This window comes from Corvus hawaiiensis, chromosome 7 (assembly GCF_020740725.1).
Source record: "Corvus hawaiiensis isolate bCorHaw1 chromosome 7, bCorHaw1.pri.cur, whole genome shotgun sequence".
NCBI lineage: Eukaryota > Metazoa > Chordata > Aves > Passeriformes > Corvidae > Corvus > Corvus hawaiiensis.
The window spans coordinates 111284-139196 of record NC_063219.1 but is presented as its reverse complement, the minus strand read 5'-3'; the positions used below and the strand labels follow the sequence as shown (position 1 = coordinate 139196).

Genomic DNA, 27913 nt, shown 5'->3' with positions numbered 1-27913 from the left:
CTCCTGCCCTCAGAGGGCTGTTCTCTCAGTCTACTGCAATAAAGAAAACCAAACATCAGTGCCTGAACTCAGCAGCACATCAGCCAAAACCCAACAATTCCACTACTCACCGGCTCCCGAGAACGCCCCGGTCCTCGGCTCACACGCTGTGGCCGCACTCCGAGGCCACTGTCACAGGGTATCCCTGGGTTAAGGGGAGACAAGGCGATGTGGCATTGCTGAAACTCGAGTGGACCCTCGCTCCTCCCTCCCTCCCCGACTCGCCACAACTCCTCAGCCATTGCCAAAGCCCGCCCAGATGGCACCTTCAAACAGAAAAGGTACAGGCTTCATCACAGAGCCCTGTAATACTTCTGGAAGGCGCACAGGGGCAGCTCAAGGGTGATAAACTGGCTCCATCAGCTGGTCCATGAGGGGGTTCAGCCCCTGCAGGCATAATACAAGTGGGCCACCTAAAACACACAAATGGATGCTCAGACAATGCATGCTTTGAGCTGCCCCAGAATTTGGCACCCGAGCAATAACTGGTTGTGTCCACTGGTCACTGCTTACCTCACTCACTCAACCTTGACTGCTGATATCCAGGTTTACTTCCTAAAAATAAAGACAAAGAACAGCCCTGCAACATAACCAAAATAAAACACCACCCCTGAAAAGCTGAATGATGACCAACCTTCCCAGGGGAGAAGAGGAAAAACAAAATGGAAAGGCACATGCCGATGTAGTGTCCAAAAGTGTTGCATTGCCGAGGTAGGTTCCACCTGAAACTGCTCAACTGTGACCTCTTTCTGCAAGGGTGTCTGTCATGTTGGAGTAGCAATTTCAATGCTGCAGACCACCTGTAAAACACAAAAAAAAAAAAAAAAAAAAATCAAAGGCTACTTATAGTTTCATCACTAATAGAACAACTCCAGTAGCATCCAGTTCTGTGCTGGAATCAATACTCATGCAGCTCATGGTCCCCCCCGGTGCCAATACCCTGCTGTGCCAAGTGCCTCACATCTTCAAAATGAAAATCCCAACAGTGAGGTAAACGTAGAGCCCAAAGTCAGGCCATAGCTTGGACTTCAGGCACCGACCCACCTCGCTGCTGTGCTCCTCTGGTCTCCTCCGTTCATATCAGGTTTACATGCTCTCCCTCTGCAAAAGAAGTATTTGTCAAAGTTACCCAGACAGACAAGGAAAGCTTAGCCTTTCCCAAGTTCTCATTCCTCAAAGCAAACTGCCTAGGATCCAACAACAGTGGGCCTTAGGACAAACTACTATGAAACTGCAAGACACCACTGCACCACTCCCACATCTCCACTGAACACCACACAGACTGGCCACAGTCACTCCATCCGAGGCGTGGCTCAGGTGGCTGAGCAAAGCAAAAGGCTCCCTGTAAAGTCTCCTTTCTTCTCCACCTACCCCCCCCCCCCCCCCCCCAGGGACTACTCTACAGGGCAGAGCAATTCCAGGCTAGACACAAACTCAAACAACACATTATACTACAAGCAGTGTGACATGAAGATGATAAAAAAAGCTCTCGGCAAGAAGAACAATGGCAAGGACAGAGACAACGCCAAAAGAGACAACTGAAGGTATGGCAATGGTGGATGAAAGAGGCTCTAAGGAGCAGAAGAAAAGGCTGGAACAGTGACCTGTTCTAAGAACTGTCACTCACAACCATCAAGATGGCTGTGAGAGACAAGGCCACATTTAGAATGCTCCCATACCCTGACAATCTTACAAGCCCCAGGACATTACAGCTCACAACTGCAAAGGATGGATGGCAGTACAGCCGGGAACAAGGCCTCAAAAGAGATCCGACTCAATGCTTTCAAGATGTGATTCCAAGATGTGGCCAAGCCCACTGGTAAAAGAACAAGTGATATTGGCATCCTAACAAGAAGTACAAAAGTTCAAGAAGCTAGAGATGATGGCCAATGCTTATGATAAGCCCCTTAAGGGTAAAAGGCAGAGAGATCTGATCCAAGGGAAGCCAAAGACACAGAACACACACCAGACAAGACAACACACACTGGAACTGCTCTGCGCTGCACATCCTACAGTTGCAGTCAAAAGTAGGGCTGCTCCCTTTAGCTTACCTAAGAAGTCCCTTGGAGAGCATCCCTTTCCCCTACGCTAGTTTTTAAATCTCTCCCAGGAATTTCCAACCCACTACCTTGCTATCATCCCATCTCCGGGCCCTGGTCCCCAACTTAGCTTTCAGATGACCAGTGATGTGAATCCACACTGGATGCAAAAGGAGTCCACCTCAGCCATCTCCAAAGGCACTGGGATCACCAGGTTGGCCTCTTAGTCAGCTATGACAAAGAAAACCAAAATCAATGTACCAGTGTAGTGCCATACAAGCCAAATCCCAACAAGTCAGCTACTAACTGGGACCCTGCTCCCGCTCCCACTCATACTTACAGTCCTTAACTTACCTATCAGAAGCCTCCATCTCCAATGTCATGTCTGACCCAGGGTAGCTCCCTCTTGCAGCACAATGAAACTGCTGAACAAATGCAAAGTGTCATATTTGACACAATCTGGAATTCCAGCAAGTTGCAATACTTCTAAGAAAAACAAGGGGGGAAAAAAAAATTACAGAAAGCACCAAGCACCTTATCAACCCTGAACACTCAATCCAAAAATCATTAACCATGCACTCAATGCTATCTCCTTCACAGTATCTTCAAAGCCTCTATTGCTTTAGATGCCAAAAGTACCTGCTGAAAGAAAGCTGAAAAAACCTGAACATTCCCCCCCCATAGAAATAAGAAGACACCCTTACCCCAACTAACCCCACAGAACGAACGGGCCTCTTTTACCCAGGGCTGGGGTTAATATACCCCTGGCCAGGCCCGCCTCTCCTTCCCACAATGCCCGGCAAAAGGGAGGAGGCAATTTTACCATAAGGGATAAAAGCACTGGGAGGAGCTGCAGCTGTTTGGCTGCTCTGACTTAAATTCCAGGTGGGTAAAGGGCTCTGTAGATGCCTTCTGTTTTACTACAGCTGCATCCACTGAAAGGGTAAAAAAAGCTTCTTGTTTTGGCAGTGTAGATAGATGAGTTGCATGATTCCTTGTTAAGTTCTGTAAGTGGTCATTGGTGACTGTTGAGTCATAGGACTATGGAGGGTGGAGAAGAATAGTAATAATACATGTGGTGTAATTCCTGTTAGGGTCTCTAATTAGGGCTGTATTCATTATAAATAAAACTGAAAAAATAATGGGCTCTCTGGCAGCAGGAGGGTTTTGTGAGTGCTGGGCTCGCTCCCTTGTGAGAGATTGGGTACCAGTACCCAGCTAGAAGTGCCCTGAAGTATAGATTTAAATTCTTAAAATGCTGAAGAAGGGGGAGCTTCCTTCAATGGAACCCCTTAAAATGAGAGACTAGGGAGTGTTTGTCTCTACTTAAATAGATGCCATAGCAATAAATGGGTTCTCTCCTCTGAATCCCCTAAAATAGTGGAAAAAGAGGGGTTTGCCTTACTTCAGGTCTCTCCAGTGATGGAAAAAGGGGGATTTCTCCCTCAATTCAAACCCTTATAAAGGAGGGACAACCGGGTTTTCCCCTCAATTTAAACCTTGGGATGATGAAAATGGGGGAGTTATGCTCAATTCAGACCAATAAAATAGCATTGTCAAGGTTTTCCCCTTCTATTTAAACTGGAGAATAATGGAAAATGGGGATTCCCTGTCAAGTGATACCCCTAAGAGCATGGAAAAGGCAGGGTTTCCTTCAAGTGATACCCTTAAAATTGCAGAGGAAGGGGATTCCCCCTCAATTTAAACACAGACAATTATGGAAAAGGAAGTTTTTTCCCTCTGTTTAAAACCCTTTTCTCCTCATAACCCCCCTTTTTTTCTGGGGGCACTGGGGAAGGGCTGCCAAGATGAAAGGGGAAAGTGGAATGTTTCCCTGGGACCCCACGTGCTGCCCTGCCTGCTCAGGTGCTGCCCCTTGGCACGAGGGGTTTTCCCTGGGCATTTTGTGGGAGCAGTGCTCTGTGCCCAGGTGCCTCCGGCTGCTCCCCAGCTCCTGCCGCGTGCTCCGACCATTGTCCCTGGAGGGACACTCGGGATGCCCCCATTGCCCCTCTGGACCAGCAGCTCCCTGCACAGCTGTGCCCGGGGAACCCTCTGGGAGCGGCCTCTGGCAGGAGCCGCCCCTTCCTCATCCTGGCCGCTCACAGCTGGGGCTGCTGCGCCTTGGAGCGGGGGCTGAGGAGGAGAAAGGTCCTGCTGGTCCTTCCCTGCCCTGCACAGCCCTTTGTGTGCCCCTGAAACACCGGGGTGCCGGGCTTTCCTTGCTGTGGGGGACTGGGCGGTTCTTTGATCCCAGACTCTGCTCTTCCCCGGGCACTGCACATGGACAGGGGGCAGAGATGGGCCCTCAGAGGAGCGGGGGCTGCTCCTCGCTCTCGGGGCGCCGCGGGCGCTGCGCAGCCTTGCCCTCCTACTTCCCAATTCCTCATTTTGTGCCTCCTTTTCCCTTGGGGATGCGCCCGGGCCGCATTCCAGCGGCCGCCACGGCAACAGCACCTGCGGGCGGTGGGGTGGGCGGGGTTTTATCCACTATAAACACACATTGTCATTAAAATCTGTTTCTTATCTAATACACAAAAATCACTTTCCTAGAAGGAGTTTCCATGCATTCACCTCCTCCTGGAAGTCTTTTGATGGTCCTGCAGATTCATTAAGAGGGGTCTCTGCTGGTCATATTCACTGAATGCTTCAGTATGAAAGGGGACCTTGCCTTGAGCTATTTTTCTGGGCGTGCACTGTTGCTTCTTGTGACAGAACTGCCCCGGCTTTTCCCTCTGCTCTGTCCCTGCCCCCGGGCTGAGCTGGGCGGCGCTGCTGCCGCCCGGTGCCGGCTGAGCCGAGAGGGCGGCGGCCTCGGTGGCTGCCGAGCGTGGCAAGGGCAAGGAGCGGGAGCGAGCGGGGCTGGGTCTGTCAGCGGAGGGGAGGGGCGAAGGGCGGCTCGGAGCGCCGAGGGACAGGGCCGTGCGTGAGCGGGGCCACAGCTATGGAGAGGAGTGGGCGCCGTGCGGGGCGGCGACCGCGAGGAATGACAGCGCGGGGGGCGGGGCCGGTTTTGCCGGGCAGCAGAGGCGCGGTCGCAGCGCGACCCGGGCGGGGGGCACCGGGCGGGCACGGTCGGAATGGAGCCGCCCGCGTGCCGCTCTCAAGGGGGCGGCTCGGAAAGGAAGGCGCAGTTCGGCACTCTCGGGACGGCGGTAAGTGAAGCTTTTTTAGCCCGCGCGATTTTCCGCGGCGTTTCCCGGTGTGGGGACGCGGGCTGTGGGGTCAGCGGCGTCGGGGGCGGGCGGGAGGCGCGTGGGCGCCGGCCAGCAGGCATCGGCGGGGACACCTCCGTCCCGCTCGCGCCGCGCCTCTCCCACGAGAGGTCCCCACGCCCCGCGGTGCCGTGCCGGGCTCTCGTTCCCCCCCCGCCGCCGCCGCCGCCGCCCGCTCCCTCCGGCCCGGGGAGCTGCAGGAAAACGCAAAAGCATCGAGGAAGAGCAGGCACCGGAGCTGCCCGAGCCATCGGCCCGCCCGAAGGGCGGCGGCTGCCCGCAGCCGGGAGCAGCCACCAAGGATGGAGCTGCTGTTTGCCGGGGGGTGAGAGCTGGGGGCAGCCGGAGCCGGAGGCAGGCTTTCCCCGGGAGGTGAGAGCTGGGGGCAGCCGGAGCTGGAGGCAGGCTTTCCCCGGGAGGTGAGAGCTGGGGGCAGCCGGAGCCGGAGGCAGGCTTTCCCCGGGAGGTGAGAGCTGGGGGCAGCCGGAGCTGGAGGCAGGCTTTCCCCGGCAGGAGGGGCCGGGAGGATTTCAGCTCGCAGCAGCTCTCGGTGAGCGCTGGATGGAGCCCGGGCTGAGCCAGGTGGCCGGTGCGGGTGCTGTTCCTGTCCCCAGGAGCCGATAAAATGGCAGCTCGGAGCAGCCTCGTGTGTCTGTGTGGAAGCAGCTCCGATGCCGGCAGCCAAATCAAATCAAATTGCTGTCAGATTTGTATTAAATGTGGTGTTTAAATCTGGGACTGCTCAGCTCCCCGGGTGGGAAAGTGCTTGGAGTAGCCAAGCTGAGCGAGCTGTTGTTGAGAATTCCAAGCATTGTGTCTTTACTCTCCTTAATACAGCGTTTAAATAATTGATACTTGATGGAGACAGTATCAGGGGGATTTGTTAGAGGGGCAGGGATGTTTTTTCACGTGGCAGTGTGTTGGGATAGTCAAGACTCCTTATGTCAGAATTAATTGGTCTTCCTTCTTTTCCTTTTTTTTCCTTTCTAGGTTGTGGCTGAGTGGGAAGAATATTTGGGATAAAGAAACGAAGTGCACGAGGGAAGCTTCGTGTTCCCGTGGGGATGCTTTAGGCGCGTGCAGCTTCTGAGCTGCACAGAAACTTGAGGCTCCCCCAGAAGCTTCCTGGTAAGCCTGAGTGGGTTTAGTGCATGGGGGTTCCAGTCACTGCTGGACACACTCTGAAGTCCTGGGAAAACATGGAACAATAGCTCTGAGTGGAAAAAATATATACTCAGCATTCTCTAGGGAAAATTATAGTTGGCCTGTAAGTGTACCCCCACGTCTGCATTGGTTAAAAAGTCAGTCCCACACACTTTCCTGGCTGGTGTGAAGTTGTATAGTTCATCAGATCTGATCCAGTGTGTAAAGAAATGTTTACTGTGGACTTTCAGGAGATTATCAGCAGTCCTGGGAGGCTGCTGAACTTGATCTCCCTGGATTGACAGAATGAATCCACATAGGATGCAGAGCAGGATGTGGTTTCTCAAACAGAATAGTGACATTCTTGAAGGAGGCTACAAGCAAAGGGAATCTTAATTTTAGTTATTGAACACAGAAACATTTCTATCTGCTTCTGCAACTCTTAGAAGGGAAGAAGAACGTGGCCATTCTGTGCAGTCCTTTGTGGAAGTGTACTAGCTCAAATTGTCTTTCAAACAGCCAAGTGGCAGCGAGTGTCACCTGGAAAAATTAAGTACTGGGGACACTTTACACTCATAAATGGCCTGACCTTGTGTCCATGGAAATCAAGGGACTTCTGTAATGTTAGAATGGGTCTCAAATGATGGGTTTTTGCAGATTAGCAATCTATCCAATGAATGATATCATAAAATTTTGTCTAGCAAAACCTGCTGCCAACATTTAAAAATATCTACCAAATCCTATTCCCGTTAAAACAGTCTTGTTAAAATTGTCTGTTCCAAACAGAACAAGATTTTACTGTTCTTGGTGATGTCGTTTTCCTCCTCAGATTTCTGTGAAAGCATGTGTTTCACAAGGCATATCAAAGTTGTCTCATGGGCAAAAACATGTAAACATCAAGCGTGTCATTTTCTTGAAATCCCCTGTGAAATGGCTAGCCACGCTGCCTTAACCATTCAGAAGCATAAGAGGAAAAAAGGATTTTTCAGGCACTCCAAGGCTGGGTCTGTGGGAGAGCTGAGATGAGCCTGTGGCTTTGCAGTCACCCATCAAGAAGTCACCCAAATGTGCTTTTTATGTTGCAGTTTCCACATTTGGGAGGCAACTACTGCGTAAAGGATCTGGGTTCTGCTAATGAAAAATATATCACGAGGTCCACGTGTGGCTGGGTTGGTTCCATAGTTCCAGCCATACCTGCTGTTGTGATACATAATCCCAGTTCATACTCCTGGGAAGAGTTTCCTGCAGCAGTGCAGGTGGGAAGTTTCTCTCTTGCACTGGCTCCACGTTGAGCTCTTTCTTCTTAATGCAGCCAGTGCACTGAAGGAGGACAAGCTCGCTTCTTCCTTGCCCGGTTGTTCAGGGTGAATCGTTAACCAAGCACTTGAGTGACAAACCAAAATTGTTTGTTGAGTGCCTTCTGCAGGCTGCACGGACAGTTTGCCTTCTGCAGGAGGTATGGTTTCCTTCTCTCACGGAATGAAAGCACCACAGACCCCCTCTGCTCGCTGCTGTGCTTTAACCAGACCTGAAGTATGTATATAATAATACATAGATCTATATCTATCTACATATATATATGTACTGAAGTATATAATCTATCTATTTATGGAACTTCTTTATATGTATAGAAGTTCTGTGTTGCTCCTGCTTTATGCATGAGGAAAGGGCATACATATAATGAAGAAAGAAGTTAACTTTTCCTTGTACTCTTCCTTTGTAGCCCGTTGAGGCTTTTGGTGAGAGGAATTATAATCTTTTTCCTAGCAGCACTTCATGAACTGAAATCATTCTCTAGGATGATGACGACATGCCAGTTCTCGGTATATGGATATGAGTCCTGAGATCCCACACATGGATACACAGAAGGACTGCATAATGTGCTGAAGATGGGGGAGAAGGTATGCTTGGGTGAAAGGTGGGACTGTTTCTTCTAATGGCTGCTTACATACAACAGCAAATACTGATTTCTCCCTTTTTAATGCAAGAGCATTTATCTGCCAGTGTTCAAACTGCATTTCCATGACATAAGAAGAGTTGTCTGGATAATTAACTAATACAGTTAAAACACATCAGTTTGAGCAGATGTTCTTGTCTGTGCTTTTAACGTCAATGGCCTTGATTTTGCAGCAAAGTCCGTGAGATGGCACCTGAATGCAAGGGTTTGGGTTTGTGAAGCTTTGCAGAATGATGGCCTATATTTATATTTCTTTCTGAAACTCTCCATAAGCTGCACACAAACCTCGTTTAGAGAGTTTTACTGAGACAGCAGATTCAAGCCTTCATTATTAGGGGACGTCTGCGATGCCATTGTCTGCTTGACGTATTAATTCTTCCAGCTGTGCGTCGATGTATTGTAATGGCCCTGGTTTTTTTGGTCACAGTTTGTTTTCCGCAGTGCCCTCGTGCCTGCGCAGCACTCGTGATGCTGACGTTGAACCTGGGCTGTGTGGCAGATGGGGCTGTCCTGTATCCGAAAGTTACGGGAATGTATGTAGACGTCAGATGGAATGCTGGTCTCTCCGCTCACCCTTGGCTCTGTAATTTCGTCATCCAGCCATGGAGGACCTGTGCAGCCATAACTGGCCAAGGCAGTGGGTGAGCACAAGCTGCAGCTCTGCAGGAGATAAGGGACCTCTTGCCCACAGCAGAAACAGCAAGTAACTGCAGTTCTCAGAACTCGTTACTGCGCCCTTAACTGCAAGTATTTCCCTGCTCTGTAATCTGGCCAAAGGTAGGTAGGTTTTGATAGGGATAGACACATTTCTACCACAAAGGTCACCTCTCTGCCAGATTTCAAAATTTCCCTTCCGAAGCTAGAGATCCTCATATAAAAGGTTGCCTGAGTTTAGGTAGCATGTGCCAAGCAGTATATTTTTCCTTTAATAATATTCCTGGAAATAGCGGAACTGTTTTGGCTAAAGCAGATGCTGAACTGTTCAGAATGAAATTCTCCGAGCTAAAATCTGGCGAAGCAGAGTAACGTGCCCTTTTGTTAACACTGGGGAAGGCTGAGCACCGTGGCAGCAGGGAGGGGAGGTGGCACTGCTGGTCGGCAAACCAAGGAAACCAACGAGCGCTGCTTTTAGCAAACTGCCAGCTTGAAGCCAGTGAGGAACATCCTTGGGCTCCTGCACTCTGTGTTTTTATGTTCACCTTAAATAATGAACAGAGAAACCCAGAGGCACCAGTGCTACTTCCAGCTACCTTGAACTGCTTAAATAGGTAGTTTAAATCCCCCAGGCTCCGTTCTCCCCACCTGTATTGCTCCTGGGCTTAAGGCTGGATGTATCTATGGAATCTCTAGTTATGTGTTGGAGTTTGGCCTGAAGTAATTTGTGTTGCCGACTTGGTACTCTTTCCCCACCCTGGAAGTCTATCTGCAGAACCCCTCTGTGCCAGGCAAGGGAGTCCCCCATAGATGTTTCACGATACCGTTCTATCTTTTGGGTTAAAGCCTTACAGGGCTATCATGTGAATGAGGACAAAGCTCTGTTTTTCTTCTTTGCTCTCTGCCCTGTCTTCTTTCTCTGTATTTTAGGACCCAAGTAACAGGGACATAAAGCTCCTGTTCTGCTTCCTGGTTGTGTCACTGAAACTGCAGGAAAAACAAAAAGCCCTCCAACAACATTTTTAATGTTAGAGAGTCAAGGCACTACTTTCTTCTCTGGCCAGGATGTACCACAGAAATCATCTCATCCGCACATAGCCCGGGTGTGCAGAGAGAATCGTTCCATGACACATGACCTTTACTAGAATTTTCAGATCTTTTTTGCAGTCAAAACTCATAGAAATGAATTGGGTCAGTGTTCATTGGTCTCAAGTTGTGTAGTTCCTAGTATCTGCTCTCCTATTAGATCCGGATTTCTTCCGCTTCTGATGTTAATTAGATCTTCATTGCTTGATTTTCTTATCAGTCTTTGCCGGAGGCAGAGTCTGGGGTAGGTGTTCCTAGATGGCCGCTGACGTGTTCTGTTGATGTTCCATCGATGGCCTTATCTTGTTGGGGCTACTCCCAATCTGTTGAAGTGCTAAGCCCATCAGGCCTCACCTAGAGAAACAATGCCCTGGAAAGAAGCTTCAGTTCCCTTCCCCTGGGGCAAAGATGAGCAAACCTGGCTAAAGTCATAGATAAAAGATTTTTAAACTGGTATGTTTTCCAACAGTTGTATATAATGCTTTATTACATAAACGGGCTGGGAAAAGCTCTGGTACCCCTTACCAAGTTGGCTTTGTCTCAGACAATGCTGTTATTTTGGGGCTAGACATGAAGCTCCTGTCTCTGGAATTGAAAATGAATATAGGAATGACTGAACAAACAAACCTGGTACACTCTTAAAAAAATGTGTGCCCATTGACCAAGCTGGATTACCGTGCTCTTTCCAAATTCTTGCCGTGCAAGTTCTTCCATGCGCTCACTTGCAACTCAAACTTTTTTTTGGTTTGTTTTGTTTTGTTTTAAATGATACTGGTACCAGAGCACGGGCACAGCACTTCTATGAGCTGCAGAGCTATGAATATCTCTTTTTATGGATACAGTGTGTGCATGCTGTGGCTTTGGGCACAGGGTATGTCAGTGCTAGTGCGAGACTAATAATAGCCTCTAAAGATCATTTGAGAAGTTGCTTACCTTTCCCCAGGGAGCAGGACATGTCTTTGTATTTCCACCTTCAGATACACAACCCACTTGTGGGCTTGACTGCATAGCAAATACAGTGTGAGAGTCATCCTTGCTTATGTGGATTTTTTTTTCCCCCCTCTCCTTTATATTTTGCTTTGCCCTCTCGTTTGCTTTCTGCCTGTTTTCTCTGAGGCTAGTGATTTCTTGGCAAGTTATTGTTCATAATCAAAGAAAGGTAGTGGGCAAGCAGCAACTGCTGTCTTAGGTAGCCCAAGCTGACCCTGCCACTGCTTTGGCAGGAGAAAGAAGCTTCTTTGGGAAGAGCACAGCTGTCCTGGGCTTTGTGCACACAAGGGCTGCTCAGAGCAGCCCCTTGACCCCATGCTGGCTCTGTGAGCTCTGCCACTCTGACTGGTAACAGTGATGGCAGTTTGTGTTGAGGCTTTGTTCTCTGCTCCCCAGAGAGAAACATTCAACTGCAGAGTGACTAAGTGGCTTTTCAAAGGCTACATGATGAATCAGTGAATGAACAACAACCCCCAGCAGCTCCAGGCCCCCTTCTCTCTGCAGAACAATGCCTTTCTCCCTGTATGAAGATGTGCACGTAGGATAGGTTGCATACAGAGTTATGTAGTTCAAAAGAAATTTGAATATTAATATTTATGTTGTAGTGATGCCACTGTCCTCTAGGCTCTGTAAATAGCAGCACCACAACAATGTGAATTATTCCTTTGATGCAAAACCCTGGCCAGTGAAATAGCTTGTCAATACAAAATAAAATTGCTGCACAAAAGTTTGACAGCTACCTTCATTATATATGTCAATCAAAGGATCCTAAAAGCTTTATTGTCCCTGTACAGAGTCTGAACAATCTGCTAGCCCAATATGCCTCCAAGCTATTTTCTCTCTACTCCTTTCATTTAAAAAATAGCCACCAATAACTTTTGACAAACAGTCTGAGAAAACTGCATGAGCAGCAAGGAAATCTTAGATTTTCTTGGGGATCTGTGGGCTGGAGCCTTCCACTCACTGGGCTCTGTCACATGTCACAGTAGATGAGATCTGGTCAGAAACACGGAGCCCTAAAATTACTCTACAAAACCCAGGCTGGCTGGGGTCGTGGGGAGGGCATGGGGAATTAGGGAGGAAAACTTATGCTGACTAGGAACTAATTAAATAATTTTTGGTTAAGGCTTTTTGTTGCTTTCCCAGGTACGGGACATTCAAGCTCCTCTGTCCCAGGTCTCCCCCAGGTTAGGCTGGGCCTGTCTTGAGGAGCTCTTGCTCTCATCAGAGCCCACCCTACAGCTTGGGAGTGTGAGGCGTGCGTATTTCGGCTGGATTCCCTTTTTCCATCGCGCTCGGTCCTGCGAAGCCCAGCTGTCACTTAGGGCTCGAGGTGTTGTAAGCGGGGCAGGGGTCGGGCGGGAGCGGGGCTGTGTCCCGGGAGGCGGGTCCGGCGGCCGGTGCTCCCGCACGGGCGGTGGGGCCCAGGCCGGGCCCTGCCGGGAGCGAGGGCCCGGCAGCCGCAGCGCTGCGAGCCCAGCGCGGCCCCGCGGCCGCGAGAGGGAGCGGCCGGCGCGCCCCGCTCCTGCCCGGCCCTCACACAGGCCGCCGGAGCCTCCCCGGGAGGGACGGACCCCGCGCCTTCGCTCGGCCCTGCTGAGGCCACAGCTGGAGTGCTGTGTGCAGTTCTGGGCTCCTCAGGACAGGAGAGACGTGGAGCCTCTGGAGAGGGTCCAGCTTAGAGTGACAAAGATGGTTAAGGAGAATCTCATGTGTGAGGAAAGGCAGAGGGTGCTGGCCCTGGTCAGCCTCGAGAAGAGACGACAGAGAGGGAACCTCATCAAAGTCTATCAGTATCTGAAGGGAGAGTGCCAAGAGGATGGAGCCAGGCTCTGGTTGGGTTTTGCCCAGCGATAGTACAAAAGGCAGCGGGCAGAAACTGATGTACATGAGCAAGAACTTTACTGTGTGGATGCCCAAGCACTGGAACAGATTGCCTAGAGAAGTTGTGGAGTCTCCCTCTTTGGAGGTATTCAGAAGGTATCTGGACGCAATCCTCAATAACCTGCTTTGGGGGACCCTTGCATTTCTGGGAACTCGGTGACCTCCAGTGGTCCCTTTCCAATCTTTAACCATTCTGTGAAAGTGTGACATTGTAATCTTGTGCCGTGACAGACCAGACTAAATCTGATTTATGAGGGTGTCATAACTTCTACGTCTTTGTTCTGGACTGTAACTTAAATTAAGTTGCACAATTCAAAATATCCTGGAGGTTGGTTGTTTCCTCTAAGCCCTCAGCTTGGTTCTTAGCATGTGCTGGTGCGTGGCTTTGCTCTCAGACCTGGTCATGGGCAGTGCAGCAGCAGTACCTCAGGAGGTTACTTCCTGCATGCCTATCTGCCTGTGCCTTTCTGACAGCTGCTTTTGGGATGAGCTGCTGCTCTTGGCCTGTGCTAAAGGGCTGACCTAAAAGTGTAAAGAATAGCCTTGCTCTTGTGTTTGGGAGCGAAGCGTGGGGACGCTCTGTGAGGATGCATGCAGAGGAGATATTGCAACAGGACTGCTGATCATGACAACTAGTGCTGGTGAAGAAACTGGTAAAACGGAAACTTTTAAAGAATTGAGGTGTTAATTCATGTGCTGAGAAAGCTGTGCTGCCCACTTACCATCCCAAAAACTGTGTGACGTTTCCCTGAGGTGCACTGCTTGCTGCTGCATCATGGCTATGTCTTTGATCACGGGCAAGATTAAGCATGCTTTTGTAATCAGTAGACTCCACAAGTAGTTTCAAGATACATGGGAGTATATGGGAGTAAAAAGACATAGACTGACACTTCTCACAGTGTTGAAGTTTACATGGTGTGGTGTGTTCTCTCCCCATGCAGCATTGCCCTCCTGTACAGAGCCCTTTTATTCGTGTTTAAAGAATTACCACTGTTGTGGCAATGGCATAGAAGTTGTTTTGGCGCAATTTGTGGCGAGCACCAAATATTGTGCAACAGAATGTCTGTTATCTGTGACAACATCTGCCTTTCATAGCTACCTTTGATTTCAGGTTTGCAAGACTGGACTAAGCTGAACGTAGGTGGTGCTGACAGGATGCAAAAGGCTTTCTGTAAGCAGACTGGGCTGTGCTTTTCTCTCTAGTCCACCTCTGGCCAAGGACGTACTTTGTAGTGTGTGGGTGCAATGGTAAAGACACTGCAAACACTTTTGCTCCTGTGGTAGGGCTAGGAGCTTGGTGTTGTACATGGAAAAAAAGCCTACACAAGTCTGAAGCTTCTGCTGTGAGCATCACTGCTTCATCTTGTTATTCTGGCCCTAAAGGAAACCCTGCTGAAGGAATGCTGTACCCAGCCCCTCTGTTTCTGTGAACAGGAGGTAGCGGTGGCTTCCCAGGGGGAATAAACCAGGCTTTGGTGCTTGCCTGTCTTACTTCTCTGCCTTGTGGGAAAATGTTATGAATCCCTCTGTTTGGGTGATTGCTCACGCTTCTGCACCCTCAGACTTCATCTGTAAACTTTTAGCAGAAATTATGCACTGATGCTGGGATGGCTCTTGCCAGCTAGGAGCTGTTTTCCAGTGTCACTCACTTGTAGTTGGCATGTGAAACTGCTGTGTCATTTTCTCGATGTTTAATGTGACCTAATTGTGTACTTCCAGTGTCTGGGAGGATCAGCTCTCCTGGTGTGACAGTTGCCATAAAATCAGCGGTGCATCTCTGGCATTTGCAGCTGGGTGCAAGGCACAAGTTCCTTGATTTTGCTGCATCAGCCCAGTGAAACATTGCGGGGCTGTGTGTGCAACCAACTGCCTTTTGTTACGCCTGGTAACAGCTTGGCAATATTAAAAAAAATGTAACCTCCAGCTGTTTAATTTGCTCTAGGGAAATAAAAAGGCTTCCTAATAATCTTCGTATTTACTTGGCACGTTTGGTTTGAAAGCAGATGGGTTGATTTACGAGATAAATGACAAAGCAAGAGAAGAAGAAGTGTGTCAGTGGCTTTACCATTTTAGCCATTTTACCAATGGCTTAACCATTAGAGAGGAAGGCATTTCTGATATGTGGTTAATCACGATTAACCATTCTAGGCTTTGGGGTTTTTTTACAAGTCAGCTTCTTGGACCTTCTGCCTGCCCGCTTGCTCAGCCAACTAATTCCCTCAGTGCCCATTGTCACCTCTCCCTATGACCTACAGGTAGGGGAAGGTGCAGAGCTGTAATGAAGGAGAGGGGCTGAGGTGGCCATTCCTTCTCAGTTGTGCCTTCTTTGCCCACTCCAAACTTGTGCAGGAGCCTCCCCATTGCAGCACTCACCCCCTCCCTGTGGCCAGACCAGTAAATGCCTATGTCCTTTTGGATGGGCTGGGAAATGGTCCTTCCTGAGGCACTGCTGCTTGAGGCACTGGCACTGAGCAGAGCTAGGTTCTCCAGGCGGGCTGGTGCTGAGGCTGTGCCCTCCTGCCAGAACCATGCACCCCTCTGCCCTGGCAGGCAGCTGGCAAGTTGTGAAATATAGTTCAGCACTTTTTTTTTTAATATTACATTGTGCAGCTGTCTTGGAAAGGATTAGAAATAAGTTCTGGAAAAGACTACAGTAGATTTTAGTGAAGAATTCTGCTGTGTCCTTAATTATTTATAAGCATCAGGATGTAAGGACACCCATGTTAACCCTTCAGCAGCGAGGAAGATTACAAATGATCTAATAAATGACATACGCAAATCTTCAGATGGAGTAGGTTTAGTTGCAAGTTCTGAGACTTAGAAGTGAGGAAATATCAGAAATAAGGTTTCTGCTTATTATTTTGTATGTCAGATAGCGTGTTTGGTGAGGCAACTGGATTAGATGAACACTGTATGTCCCTTTCAACTGAAAGACACCATTCTACATTTCTGGTGGCACAGGCCTCTCCTAAGGGGTCACAGATTTGCTTACCCCCCCTGCCCTGGTTGCTCTCACCACCTTTCACTAGTGGGTTTTGCTCAGGGGATGAATCAGGGGCAGGTTCATGCCCACAAGGCTCCTGCTCTATGGCCCCAGGGCCAGGCAAGGCTGCAGGAGCACTGTGGAGGGGTTACTGGTTTTGGCAGCTGAATGGTGTCAGGAAAAGCAGCTTCCCTCCCTGCCACATGTTTCCAGAGGGCTGCTGAATAAGTCAGGGAAGCCAAAGCAAGGCTCCTTTTTGGGCTCAGAAAGCTCTGTGCTAGAAGAACCCGTCCCTGCCAGCTAGGGCCCCCCTTGTCCTGCCCATGGTGTGGGTAAGTCACAGGCTCCTCTTCTCTGTGCTGGGATGAGCTGCCTAGGGAATGCCATTGCCAGCAGCCTGGTGTGCTGGAAAAAGGGAGAAGGGAAGAGGGAAGGTGGTGCCAGAGCTGCGTGCCATCGGGTTGTGCTTCCCTCTGAGGACAGAGAGTGTCTGGGCCGAGGTGAGGTTGCTGGGAGTGCTTGGATGAGCTGTGCAGGAGACAGGGAGCTCGGGATTGCAGCTGCTGCTGGAACCATTGCCTTAGGTCTGCTTAGTCAGTGTCTGTGTGAAGTGGGATTTGCGCTGGAGAGGTGCTGTCGGGAACAAAGGACGGAGTAAATCCTCTCCGGGGATGCGCAGGGAGGGACTGAGTTGCAGGGAAGGAGAGTATTTCTAAGCCGTATCAATATTTCCCTGAAACTGGGGCTGGAGCAGTGAGGGGGGTGCTTGGGTTTGGCCTGGGCCTGTCAGGAAGAGCCATAAACGAGCCAGCCGAGGCCCTGAACCCTCCCTGGATATTTGAAACACTTCCACAGAAAGCCAAGGCAGTCACGATTGCAGAGGACAAATTGTAGGCGACTGCTTACGATCCGTGGGGAATTTCCTTTGGAATTACAAGTCAGAGAGTGCATGCAAGCAGAGCACATCTTTTGGCTTTTTCCGGTCTGTCATCTCCTGTCTGGCTCTAGAGAGTTTTGTGCGCTCCCGTTCAGGAGGCAGCGTGTTTTCAGCTGGAAATTTGGGGTGGTTTTGTTTCCTCAGGGTCTGGGGTCTTTCCTGAGAGAATCAGCCCTCCCATAAATCCCCCGGGTTGTTCTACACAGCTGCTTTGGCCATGGGTCAGAGAGAGAGAAGGGAAATGACTTTTTAGGGCGTTGAAATTTCTCCAGGCAGGAGTGGGACGTCGTCTTGCCCCTCCCCAGAGCCCTGCAGGCGCATGGGAGTAGCTCAGTGCCGGCGCAGCTCTCTGAGCAATAACAACGCTTGGGAGGTTCGAGTGTTGATAACAGCTCTCCTGTCTCCTGGGGCCCAAGGTTCGGTCTCACGGTCCCGGACCGGTGAGGGAGAAAAGGAACTTGTGCTATTCCTGGAAAAGCTTCTGTTATTCCTTGTGCAGCCTTTTAATTCTGTGTTCTGATGGACTGTCCGCTGTCTTTCTAACGAGACTTGTCAGAGATTCAGATTTAGGAATTGAGTTTGGGTCCGTTCACTTCAGGATCTTGCCAAGCCTGAAGGCCTGGGGCGATGACTGCTCTCAGCGAGGGCTCTTTATGAATCCTCTGTCAGATTTCCCTCAGTGCTGGGCAGGAAAGGTGAGGGTTTGGATCAGGAATTCTGCAAGCGGGCCCTGTGTGACCGTTGGCTTCTTGTGTGTGTGTGCATCAGTGAGCCAAAATCAAGAGCAAAGGCTGGTTTGGTTTTACGAACTCAGAGTAACTTTAAAAAAAAGTAATCAACTTTTTCTTCTTTTTTAATTTAGGTGCTGGAATTGCCTGTCTGGACGTGTGCTGAGCTCTCGCTGCTGTGGACTGTGCAGCCTTAATTGCTGCAGGTTCCTGTTCTTCTCACCAGCTCAAAGTACACGTGGGGTTTTTTCCCCTTCTATATAGAGCTGTTGAGTTTGGTGATTTTCCTGAATTGAGGATACTGAAGGTCGAGAAGGAAGATTTGTCTCTTTTTGTGCTTTTCTGTTGTTATTTTTAGCACCTGCTCACCATCTGGACATGGTTGGAATACTGGAAACATAAAAGTTTTTAGATTCAGTGCTTATTTATGCAAACCCAGTTTTTTTACCTTTTTTTTTTTTTTTTTTTTTTTTTTTTTTTTTTGGAAAGGTCTGCATTTGTCTGCGCACTGTTCCTGGTATTTTGATGTAGAAAAGGTCATGTGAACAGCAGGGAGCAGTGAGCACTTGGAAGGGGGGGTGCAGGTATTTCATCCAGGGTGGGGCAGTGAATGTGGCCTAGGAACAGCTCTGTGGTCAAGTGAGCAGCAGAGGAACTGAAGGATGCTCTTCCCCAGCAGAGCTGCTGCTTTGTGCTCTGGGGCAGCGCTGCCGCTGCTGGGCTTCCTCGGGGAAAACAGCTCCTTTAGGATGTGCTTTGCTGCAAAGGTTTCCCTGAGCTGGGTGTCTGCAAGAGGCATCGGGATACCAGTGTCAGGAGTTTTCCATGGTTTCCAGGCTGTTGTACACAGCACGTTCCAGGCAATTTGCAAGCGTGAGGCAGAGCAAAATGGGTGCAATTGGACCCTGCAAATGCAGTTCAGGCAGACGTTGATCTTTTAACTTTTCCATGGCAGGTGCGAATTCTGGGGCATTTGTGAGTCTGCCTTGACTTGCAGGGATTGAAGGGTTTAGGTCTGGAATTGTTTGCTCAGCTTGCTCCAAGGCATGGTGTACTTCTGGAAGTGCCACACGCCTCCCAGGACGGAGGAGCTGCTGGCTGGGTGCCTGGGAACTGGGAGCCGCTGGGAGGGCTGGGGGTGACACCTGGAGATGGGCTGGGGAAGCCTGAACTGGGATATTTTCCCCCCTGACGTTGGGTACCGAGGCACTAGGAAAATCCAGGACTCCAGGATGTTTGAATGTATCTAAAGGTACACCTGGACCTTTGCCCTGTGGCGCTCTTGAGTTTCTGTTGACTTTCCTGAATTGAGGCTGCTGAGGGCGGTGGAAGATCATTTGTCTTGTTTTGTGCTTCTCTGTTGTTTTTAACTCCTGCTTGAATTTGAACATAACCTTTTCCTCTCAAGGTCACCGGCGAGCCTGGGACAAGACCTGAGCCAGAACTTGTTGGGCCCTTGCAGAGAGAGAAGCAGTAAATGGTGTTGGAGAGTTTTTGGGAGTGCTGTCGGTGAGTCTTGTTTGGTGCTGTCCCTTTGTTCCTGGGGGGCACTGGCGGAGCGCGCTGGGGCCGCGCCACATCGGTGCCCAGCTGGGCGCAGGCGCTTGCCCCTTGCCAGCCCTGGTGGGTGAGAGCTGCACCTACCCTGCTGCTGGCAGAGGAGGCAGAGCTGGGCCAGGGCAGCTGCTCCGTTGCATGGGTGCAAAACTCGTGTGTTCCTCTTCCCAGGGAGTTCCAGGCTGCTGCAACTGTTTGGCTCAAGCCCCTGAGAGACGCTGGACTATTGCTGAGTGATGGCTCTGAGAGTTGCCCACTTGTGGAGGGCCAGGGTGCTGGGCTGGGTCCAGGTAAGGTTTTGGGTGTGGAATGGCCCGTGCGCGTGAGACGGGGTGGGGGGGGGTGAACTCTCGCTGCCTGGAGGCTGCAAATGGGGCTTTGAAGGGGGTAAGAGGGAAATGCTGCAAGGAGAGATGGTGCCTCTTCTCCTGCTAATGGCCCTCCCTGACACAACTTGCACAAGTTGTAAAACTTTCTCTTCCCTTCTATGTTTCTTTAAGTGATCATTTCATACTTTGTTGTTGCTGTATTGCGATAGGGACCAAAGGGCTGCATGGCTGCTTTCCGTCGCAGCCCCACGGTTCTGAAATAAACCCTGCGTACACACGTAGGGGTGCACGTGTTTGCAAACAGGGTTCGTGCAGTCTTTCACTGCAGTCCACCCTGATGGGATCTGGGAAGTGGTCTGGGAAGGTCCCTGGATAACTTGGGCCTTCCTGGGGGTGGAATGCCCACCTGTAAAATAAGGAGCTTCTGCTTCTATTTTCTTGTTCCTCCAGGTCCCCTGGAGTGCATGCTGTGACCCCCCCCCAAGCTTGCAGAGGCTGTTTGGATGAGGGGAGGGGACTTGGAAAATCCAAGTTACGAGGACAGAAGGAGTTTAAATTGAGGGCAGAAGCTCCTCTTCCCTTATTGTCTGTGTTTGAACTGGTTGAGATCCCCCTTCACTTATGATTTTAAGGGTATTGATTGAAGGAAAACCTGCCTTTTCTGCGGTGCTAGGGGTATCAATTGACCGGGAATCCACGTGTTCCATTTGAAATGGAAGGGGAGGGCACGGGTGTTTCCATTTTATGGGTTTGAATTGAGGGTAACACCCCCCCTCCAACCCCCTCCCCCTCCGTTTTCATCGTCCTGAGGTTTACGTTGAGGGGGAAGCTCCGTTGTCCCTGTTTTTTAAGGGTTTTCTTTGAGGTAAAAATCGCCCTTTTCCCATCATTTGAGAGATTTGAGGAAAGCCCCTGTCCTTCTGATATGTCAGAGGATTAAATTGAAGGGGAGAACCCCTTTATTTGCCATTGTATTGGCTTAAATGGAGGTAAACGGCCCCCGTTGCCTCAGTTGCAGGGGTTAAATTGAAGGAAACTCCAGCTTTTCCAGCATTTGAAGGGTTTAGGTGGGGCCGTGCCGCTGCATTTGAGGGCGCTTCTGGCCGTGCCCCGGCACCGAATGTCTTGCGCGGGAGCACTCCCGGCCCCCGGGGAATTTCTGAGGAGGAACGGCAGTTTGGGGGCTGGGCTGCCGACAGGGCCCGACGGAGCCGCGCCGGTCCGAGCCGTGCGGAGCCGAGCCGGCCCCGGCCGTGCCGCCCGCTGCGTGCGCTCCGTGCGCGGGGCTCGGGCGCCGCCGGGTCCCCCTCGGCCCGGTGCCTGGCTTTTGTCCGGTGAGGGTGTGCTTGGGCATTCAAGGTGACTGGAGAAATCACAGCTGTGGAACTTGAGCAACAGCGGGCGCGTTTCCCCCAGAGAGCTGCGGCAGCGGTTCCATCTCTGCCCTCTGGCTGCAGACTCAGCGCTGCGCTCGCTGCTGTCAGGCGGGGGCAGTGGAGGAGCGCTTTGTGAGGCTTCAGTGAGAAATTTGCTTTGTTTCAGTGCAAAGCTGAGCTCGCCCAGAGGCAAGGGTGTCGCTTTGTACAGTTTAGGACAGGGGGGCTGGAAAACCAGTGGCTAAGTCTTGAACTATCAGGATCTGTATCAGCATGCCTGCGTCTCCTGGTAATCACTTGTAACTGGTAGATGGTTCAGAGGTTCAAGACAGCTTATCTGCTGTGCTGACCAGCGTGTTTTGTTATCTTTTGATGTGTAGGATGGTGCTAGGTTTGGATGGCTTGATCTAAGTTTCAGCTGGCACTGGGAGCGCTGTATAGAAGTATTTTACACACCTTTTTGGTCAATGGTTAGTCTTTACTTTGTGCTGCAAAAATAAGGTTTCTAGTATGGCTTAACTTATAATGCAACCATTTACCAAATTGATGTCGGTGCTGTGGATTACTTTTTATCTTTCTGATTTTTGTCAGCGAATCCATTTTGTTGTTACGATAGGCTTGTAAGGTCTGGGTCAGGTAGAACTGGACTTCTATGGCTCAGAATTGAGACAACCATTGAAGCTTTTTCTTGCTGAAACTTCTCTTTTTCATTCACTTGCCACTCTAACACTTTCAGCGGTACAATCACCATGTGGCACCAGCCCAGATAACCATACAAAATTAGTCATACAGTGTTTGTCTTTCTTTTTACTACCAGTGCTGTAGCTTGTAATTCTTTGGCTGGTACACGTCCTAGTCTTTTTTTTATCACTTGTGCTCTTGTTTCAACATTTTGAGCTATTGCCCTGTATTTCTAGAAATGCAGGAGTATTCATTAGAACCAATTTTGCTGTAGGGTGCGATATCACCAGGATTGGCTTGGCCTTTGGTATTTAAATCTCGTCTTTGCAAGCAGGCAGAGCTTGGGGGGTTGAGGGACAAAGGGAACTGGTTTAATCTCTCCCTCAGGCAGGAGGAGTTTCTGCGGTCTATCTCTTTCTTTAGCAGTGCTAATGTGTATCTCCTGAAGTGGTTCTCTTGATTGCCACACTCACACACAGAGGTAATTCACATACAGGAACAGAATTTTCAAATGGAAGTTAAAGCATCTGAGCGAACTCTGTGGCTATCGCAGAAAAATCCAGGAACATTTCCTTTTGGTGGGGAGTAGATAGAGCATCTGCTTTTGTAATTACAGTTTGATTCACTGGTTATCAGTTTTCAGGAGTTTCACCTTCGAGAGGGAACTTGGTATTTTGCTGAAGGCAGCCACTCCTACAAACTGCCCTTTATTTGTGTGTGAATGCATTTGGGACAGTTGTAGGGACAGGGTTTTGTGTTAGGATTCGGTTTTGTGAATCAATTTTTAAACGCTGGCTTCTGCTTGCCTCTTTGATTAGTCAAGCAGAAGAGTTGTGAGTAGAATGCATTCTAAATATACTGCTTCTTAATGATATCCCAACAGATTTTAGCCGTGTAAGAGATAACACTTTTTATTAGAGTTAGTTTCACCAATTCTAATTTTATTTTTCTAAAACTTGAGTTTAGTTTTTGGCTTTTGTAGGGAGTACAAGGGGCAATCAGAAGCTGTTGAAATGCAGGAATGTGGGGAAGCTGGCTCATGGGTCATCTAGCCCTTAGGATGTGTGGCCTTTGCTTGCTGTAAAGGAGCGTTGTTAGGTTGATGGGTTGGTTGATTTGGTTTTTATTTGTGAGGCGTTTGAATTGCCGCTTTCCCCCCCTGCCACTCGGAAGCAGGTTTTGGCACTTGGAAACTCCAGGCAATTGTTTCCTGTTTCTCTCCTAAACAATTTCTTAGTACATTTGGAGTTTCTTTCGGCAGCGGTCTTAAACGCCTTAAGATCTGCCTCTGCAGAGGCTGGGATGCTTGCGTCTGCACGGCTGTGTTGTGCTTGCAAGCAGCCGGTTTGTGTAGCAGCAGCAGAGGTATTTTTAGCTGACTGCACAGGGGCAACACGTTCCCCTCTTTTCATAATATTCATTCATAATATTCATTTGACTACTCCAGAATGTAATGAATGGATGATGTGGGTTTAAAGAAGTCCCTGCCTTTAGCCCAGGCCTCTGGTAGCGGGCAGTCACGTTATGGAGGTGGCCAGCACGCCAAGAGCCGCTCTCATTCGTAAGTTCTTTAATGATGGCCGATTTGGTCTATTATAGAATGAATTATTTAGTGAATGGACACAAAACTAACAGACATGAGACTTAAAAGAGACTATTACTACACAGGAGTAAGACAAAAGGGACCACTAGTATTATATGCACAGGGTTAAATGTACCATTAAATTTTCAGCTAGCTAAGAAATAGCAGAACTTAGGATCCAATGTTCCTTACCACCAAATGGTTGAAGGGGCACGCATTGAAATCCTCTCCCTCAATTTCTGGAAAAATGACCACGAAGTTGCGTCCGGGCTTCAGGGAGAAATTGTCTTGCCCGTTCCCAGGGAGCGTGTCAGAGACTTCTGCCTCCTGACAACCTGTACTACTTCTACAGTGTGGAACCAGGCCTTTTGGTCACCTCTGGTTTTTTATCTCTTCCCACAACTCTTAAGCTGGCAGACCTTTTGGTGCCAGGAGATGATACCTGCTGGGCCTTGCCCGCCTGGGTTGTCTCTCCTGTCTGCACCAGCCGCCTGTGGTAGGGAGAGGGGTGATATGCCCTGCCCCTGGGCTAAGTATGGATTTAAACGGGGCTGGGTGTTAGTGTTGGGAAGAGACATTTTTCATTCAGACTGCCAAAATAAACACCTGTAAAATCCTAGCTCTGCATTCTGTGTAACATGTTTCTATTTCATATTTGTGTAATCGCAAAAAGCAAGGAAAGAGTAAATGTGACTGTTTCCCACTATTGCAATGTGAAGGTTTTTGAAAGGCTGGTGTATTTATGTTCTATTTTTCCACTCCAAGCTTGGCTTTTTCCCTCCTTTTTCAGTGTCTGCTGCATTGGGTGTCCCAAGGAAGGCTGGATTCCTCAGCAGGAGTCTTAGGAATTGGTGCCAATTCTGCTTTTTCTGAAGGTGTATCCAAGGATGCTACCAAAATGGCTGTTTTCTCCGCTGAAAAGCTTTCCCTCTATGACATCAATGCATGCATGTGTTTTAATCATGTAGCCAGATGTACTAAGAATTGTACTTTCAATGCAAACACCTGCAGTAGGTCTCTGTTTGGTTTGTGTCTGCGAGAGGTGGGATTTGTGCTGGAGAGGTGCTCTTGAGTACAAAGGACGGAGTAAATCGGCTCCCTGGTTGTGCAGTGAAGGACTGACTTGCAGGGAAGGGGAGCATTTATAAACTGCATCAATATTGCCCTGAAATTCTGGGTAGTTGGAGTTGGCTTGGGCCTGTCAGGGTGAGCCATAAGCAACCCGAGCAAGCCCCTGAAGCCTCAATGGATGTTGGAAACACTTCCACAGAAAGCCAAAGCAGTAACGATTCCAGAGGAGAAGTTATAGGTGATTGCTTATGATCGGTGGGGAATTTCCTTGGCAATTATTAACCTTGGACATAGGGCATTTTGGAGGTGGAATTCCAGTTTCAGCCACAGGCACCTGGATGAGAAGGAGAGCTCTTTGCCAGAGGAAGGGAAGTATTCTTTTGCCAGTTAGTGCTGTTAGTGAAGTGATCAGAACAAAAGAGTGACTTCTTTTGGGATAGGCTTATTTATTATATGGATGATAAGCAAGTAAGAGGAATGAACTACATGGATAAGAAGCAGTAACAGCAATCAAGGTCGAAAGGCAATGCATCAAATCATTATTATGTATTCTAGTAGGGATTAGGAAGGGATACAACAGCAGTTACCCTAAAATGTTACTGTCATCCTGCTCTGTACTTGAGCTGGGGAGTCCCATTGCAGAGAAAGACCAGAGAAACCCTCCTGGTAACCCTTAGGGAATGATCCAGACTTGCTCCAAGTTGGTCTCACTTGGATATTGTTTCTTGTACAAGGGTATGTGATCACGTGTTTTGCTTTTCTTTTTTGTGACCTGGGGCTCTGTCACACCCGTCCACTGGCCAGGAGTCCAGGTATGTTGAGCGCGCAGCTCCTGTTTTCCTAAAATTGCAAATCTGGATTTGAAGAGACATATGTCTTTGGAAGTGAACATGGAGTTCAGCTTGAGTTGATGTAGTGATCGACTTAGGTTCAGCTTAAAAAAGGCCCTACCGACATTTTATTGTATCTAATCCCTGCTTTCCCCTGCGTTTCAGTTCTTGCCTCTCGGCCCACTCTGTTTCACGGGGCTGTACATGGTGAAACACTTCCCTGTGTGCTTTCTGGGTTTGAGCTGCCCTGCCCCGGCACGTAGGGTCACGGTTAAGTAGAAGAGTTATCAAACTTAGTGGTTCACCTCTTTTCTGTGGGTTTTTGGGCAGAAGACTTACGGGCCCGGTGTGGGAATAACTCCCAGCCCTCGGCGTCTCGTTGACCGCCTCCCGTTGTCTCGCAGGTCCCCGAGGCGGCTTCGGATCTCCGCGGTCACCGACGCTGCCGATTTTCCCGGCGCGCGCCGTTCGACGTCGAGGAGCGGCATCCAGAGGCTGTGTCGGAGCATCTTCCTGGCTGGAATGTTTTGAGTAAGGGCTGCAGTCAGGGTGTAAGCTGAAGGGTGTGTGACTGTGTGTGTGTGTGACTGTGTCTGTCTGCCTGCGAGAAGAGTGCGGGTGTGGAATGGTTCTGACCTTGTGTGTGGGAGTTTTGCCTTTCAGCTACTTTTTAAACTTAGAGTAAAAACAACCCAGCTGCGCTGGCTGGGGATTTTTTCCCTCCCGGCTGGGTTTTTTTATCTGGGACCTGGCCGGTCTGTGAGGTGCCGTTCATCGCCAGGGTTTGGGTGCCGACCGTGCCGGGGATTTGTCAGGCGGGATGATTTTGGGGCTCCCGGGAACCGCGTTCCCATGGGGTGCTCTCGAGACGAGAGCGAGGGTGGGTTTGTGTGTCAGCTGAAGGAGGTGTGTGGTGGATGAGTGTTTTCTTCTCCGTGTGCTGCTGTTGTTTTGGGTTTCCTGGAACAATAAAATGTCCTAAATTTTCCAGAAATAGAACAATTGTTACATTGTACTGATAGGGGGTTGGCTTGTGTTGCTCTGTGTTCGTGTTTGCTGCTGCACTTGCACATATTGCTCTGTATGTCAGTTGGACTTTGACCAGTGTGCATATGGATTGTACTTGTGCTTGTGTACATTGTTGTTTCCACTTGCTTTGCTGAAGTGTAAATAAAAAACCCTCGTTCAGTCAAGCTGAATAAACCCTAATAAAGATACCCCCCCTCCCCCCTTGTGGTTGCTCTCTTCCTTTGGTGTGGTTTAGTAATTTTTTCACCATATTTCTTGCTTTGCTGCTCTGCTTTGCTTTACTTTTCAGTCTATTCCTCACTTGACTTTTTCTAACTCTTTATCTTTTTCTCACTGTTTAACTGTTTCTGGATGTCTCTGTCACTCTATTTCTCAGTTTCTCTTTTTCTCTTCAACACTAATTCTCTTTTAAATTCAATTTCTTTTTCTCTCAAACCCTATTCTTCTGTTTCTCTATTCCTTTTTCTCTCTATTTTTCTTTCTCTTTCTCTCTGACTCTGACTTTCTTTCTTTCTCTCTGACTTTCTTTCTCTCTGACTTTGACTTTTGAACTACCTTTCTCACCTTCCCTCCTTTGTTCATTTTTACCTTTCTACCTTAGGTTGTTTCTGTAGCAGCTTGGAAAAAACCAAGAGACCACTCTTTCTTCAGGCACGATCTGCCCCAGGCTTTGTGTTTCTATTTTGGGAAAGTTTTAAGAGAGTTTTGGCAATGGGCACAGGGAAAGACAAAACAGATCCATGCCCACACACTTGTCAGGGCAGACTTTCTGCCCCTTCTAGGCCACTGACTCAAACATGAAACCCCCCAGCTTTCTGGGAGGTGAAGGAAGAACAGTCACACCTGGTGCTTCTACCTGTAGCCATTTGCCTGCTCTGCATCTTTCCCAAGAGAGCAGAAGGCCCTTAGCAAAGTGAAGATCAGTGGAACAAGTTGCTCTTCCACTCAGGGCTCTCGGTAAGGCTGGAATGGCTGCTGCCAGCCTCTGCACTTTCTGCCTCCCCAACTTCCTCCCTTTGTTCATTTCTACCTTTTTAACTTTCTACCTTTGTTTGGTTCTGACTCTCTACCTTTCTTGCTTTCTACCTTTGTTGCTTTCTACCTTTCTCAGTTTCTGACTTGATACGTTTGTTTGTTTCTACCATTCGAACTTTCTATCTTTCCATCTTTCTTCATTTCTAACTTTCTACGTTTCTACCTTTGTTCATTTCTACCCTTCTGACCTTCTGCCTTTCTACCTTTTTTGTTTCTACTTCTATGACTTTGTACCACCTAAGTTTTCTCTCTTTTTACCTTTGTTCATTTATACCTTTGTTAGTTTCTAACTTTCTACATCTGACTTTTTCTCTTTGTTTGTTTCTACCTTTCTAGATTTGTCCCTTTCTGCCTTTGTTTGTGTGGAACTTTGAAACTTTATACCTTTGTTTTTCTCCCCATTTTTACCTTTCTAACTTTGTTTCTAACACTCTACATTTCTAACTTTGTGCCTTTCTAAATTTGTTTTTTACTTTCTAACTTTTACCTTTCTAACTTTGATTCTAACCTTCTTGTTAGAGTGAAGGCTCCTCTGGCCTCAGGCCCAGACGGAAGCCAAAGCACTAGGTTTGAATTAAAACCTTTGGACAGATTTTTAACTTTTAGTAGAAATAGATGCTAAGTGCCTTAAACATGAAAAAGCTGTAGCAGAGATCTTAAACACAGCTCTTGCTGCAGCAGTGTTACCTTTTCACAGAATTCTTTAGACAAAATCTAGATCGAATTAGACTGTTCACATGTTTTAGATGGAGTGTTCACATAAACAAT

The 27913-nt window shown here is 48.9% G+C and overlaps 2 long non-coding RNA genes across 13 annotated transcripts; one reads left to right on the top strand and one right to left on the bottom strand.

Annotated features, from left to right (window-relative positions):
* On the bottom strand, positions 1–4873 carry LOC125328817. Its single transcript, XR_007204877.1, has 9 exons — positions 4653–4873; positions 2433–2564; positions 2240–2309; positions 1084–1140; positions 674–839; positions 553–594; positions 306–452; positions 111–184; positions 1–33 (listed from the first exon to the last, which is right to left on the bottom strand). It is a non-coding gene; the product is annotated as an uncharacterized LOC125328817 (long non-coding RNA).
* Positions 4874–6381: 1508 nt separating this feature from the next.
* On the top strand, positions 6382–26269 carry LOC125328552. Of its 12 annotated transcripts, none has more exons than XR_007204763.1 (6): positions 6382–6421; positions 7863–7969; positions 8204–8337; positions 17790–18239; positions 19064–19164; positions 25486–26269. It is a non-coding gene; the product is annotated as an uncharacterized LOC125328552 (long non-coding RNA). The 12 variants fall into 12 exon arrangements; XR_007204762.1 differs by lacking the exon at positions 6382–6421 and adding an exon at positions 7609–7692; XR_007204767.1 differs by lacking the exon at positions 7863–7969 and having other exon boundaries at positions 6396–6421; positions 8235–8337.
* The last annotated feature ends 1644 nt before the right edge of the window (positions 26270–27913 follow it).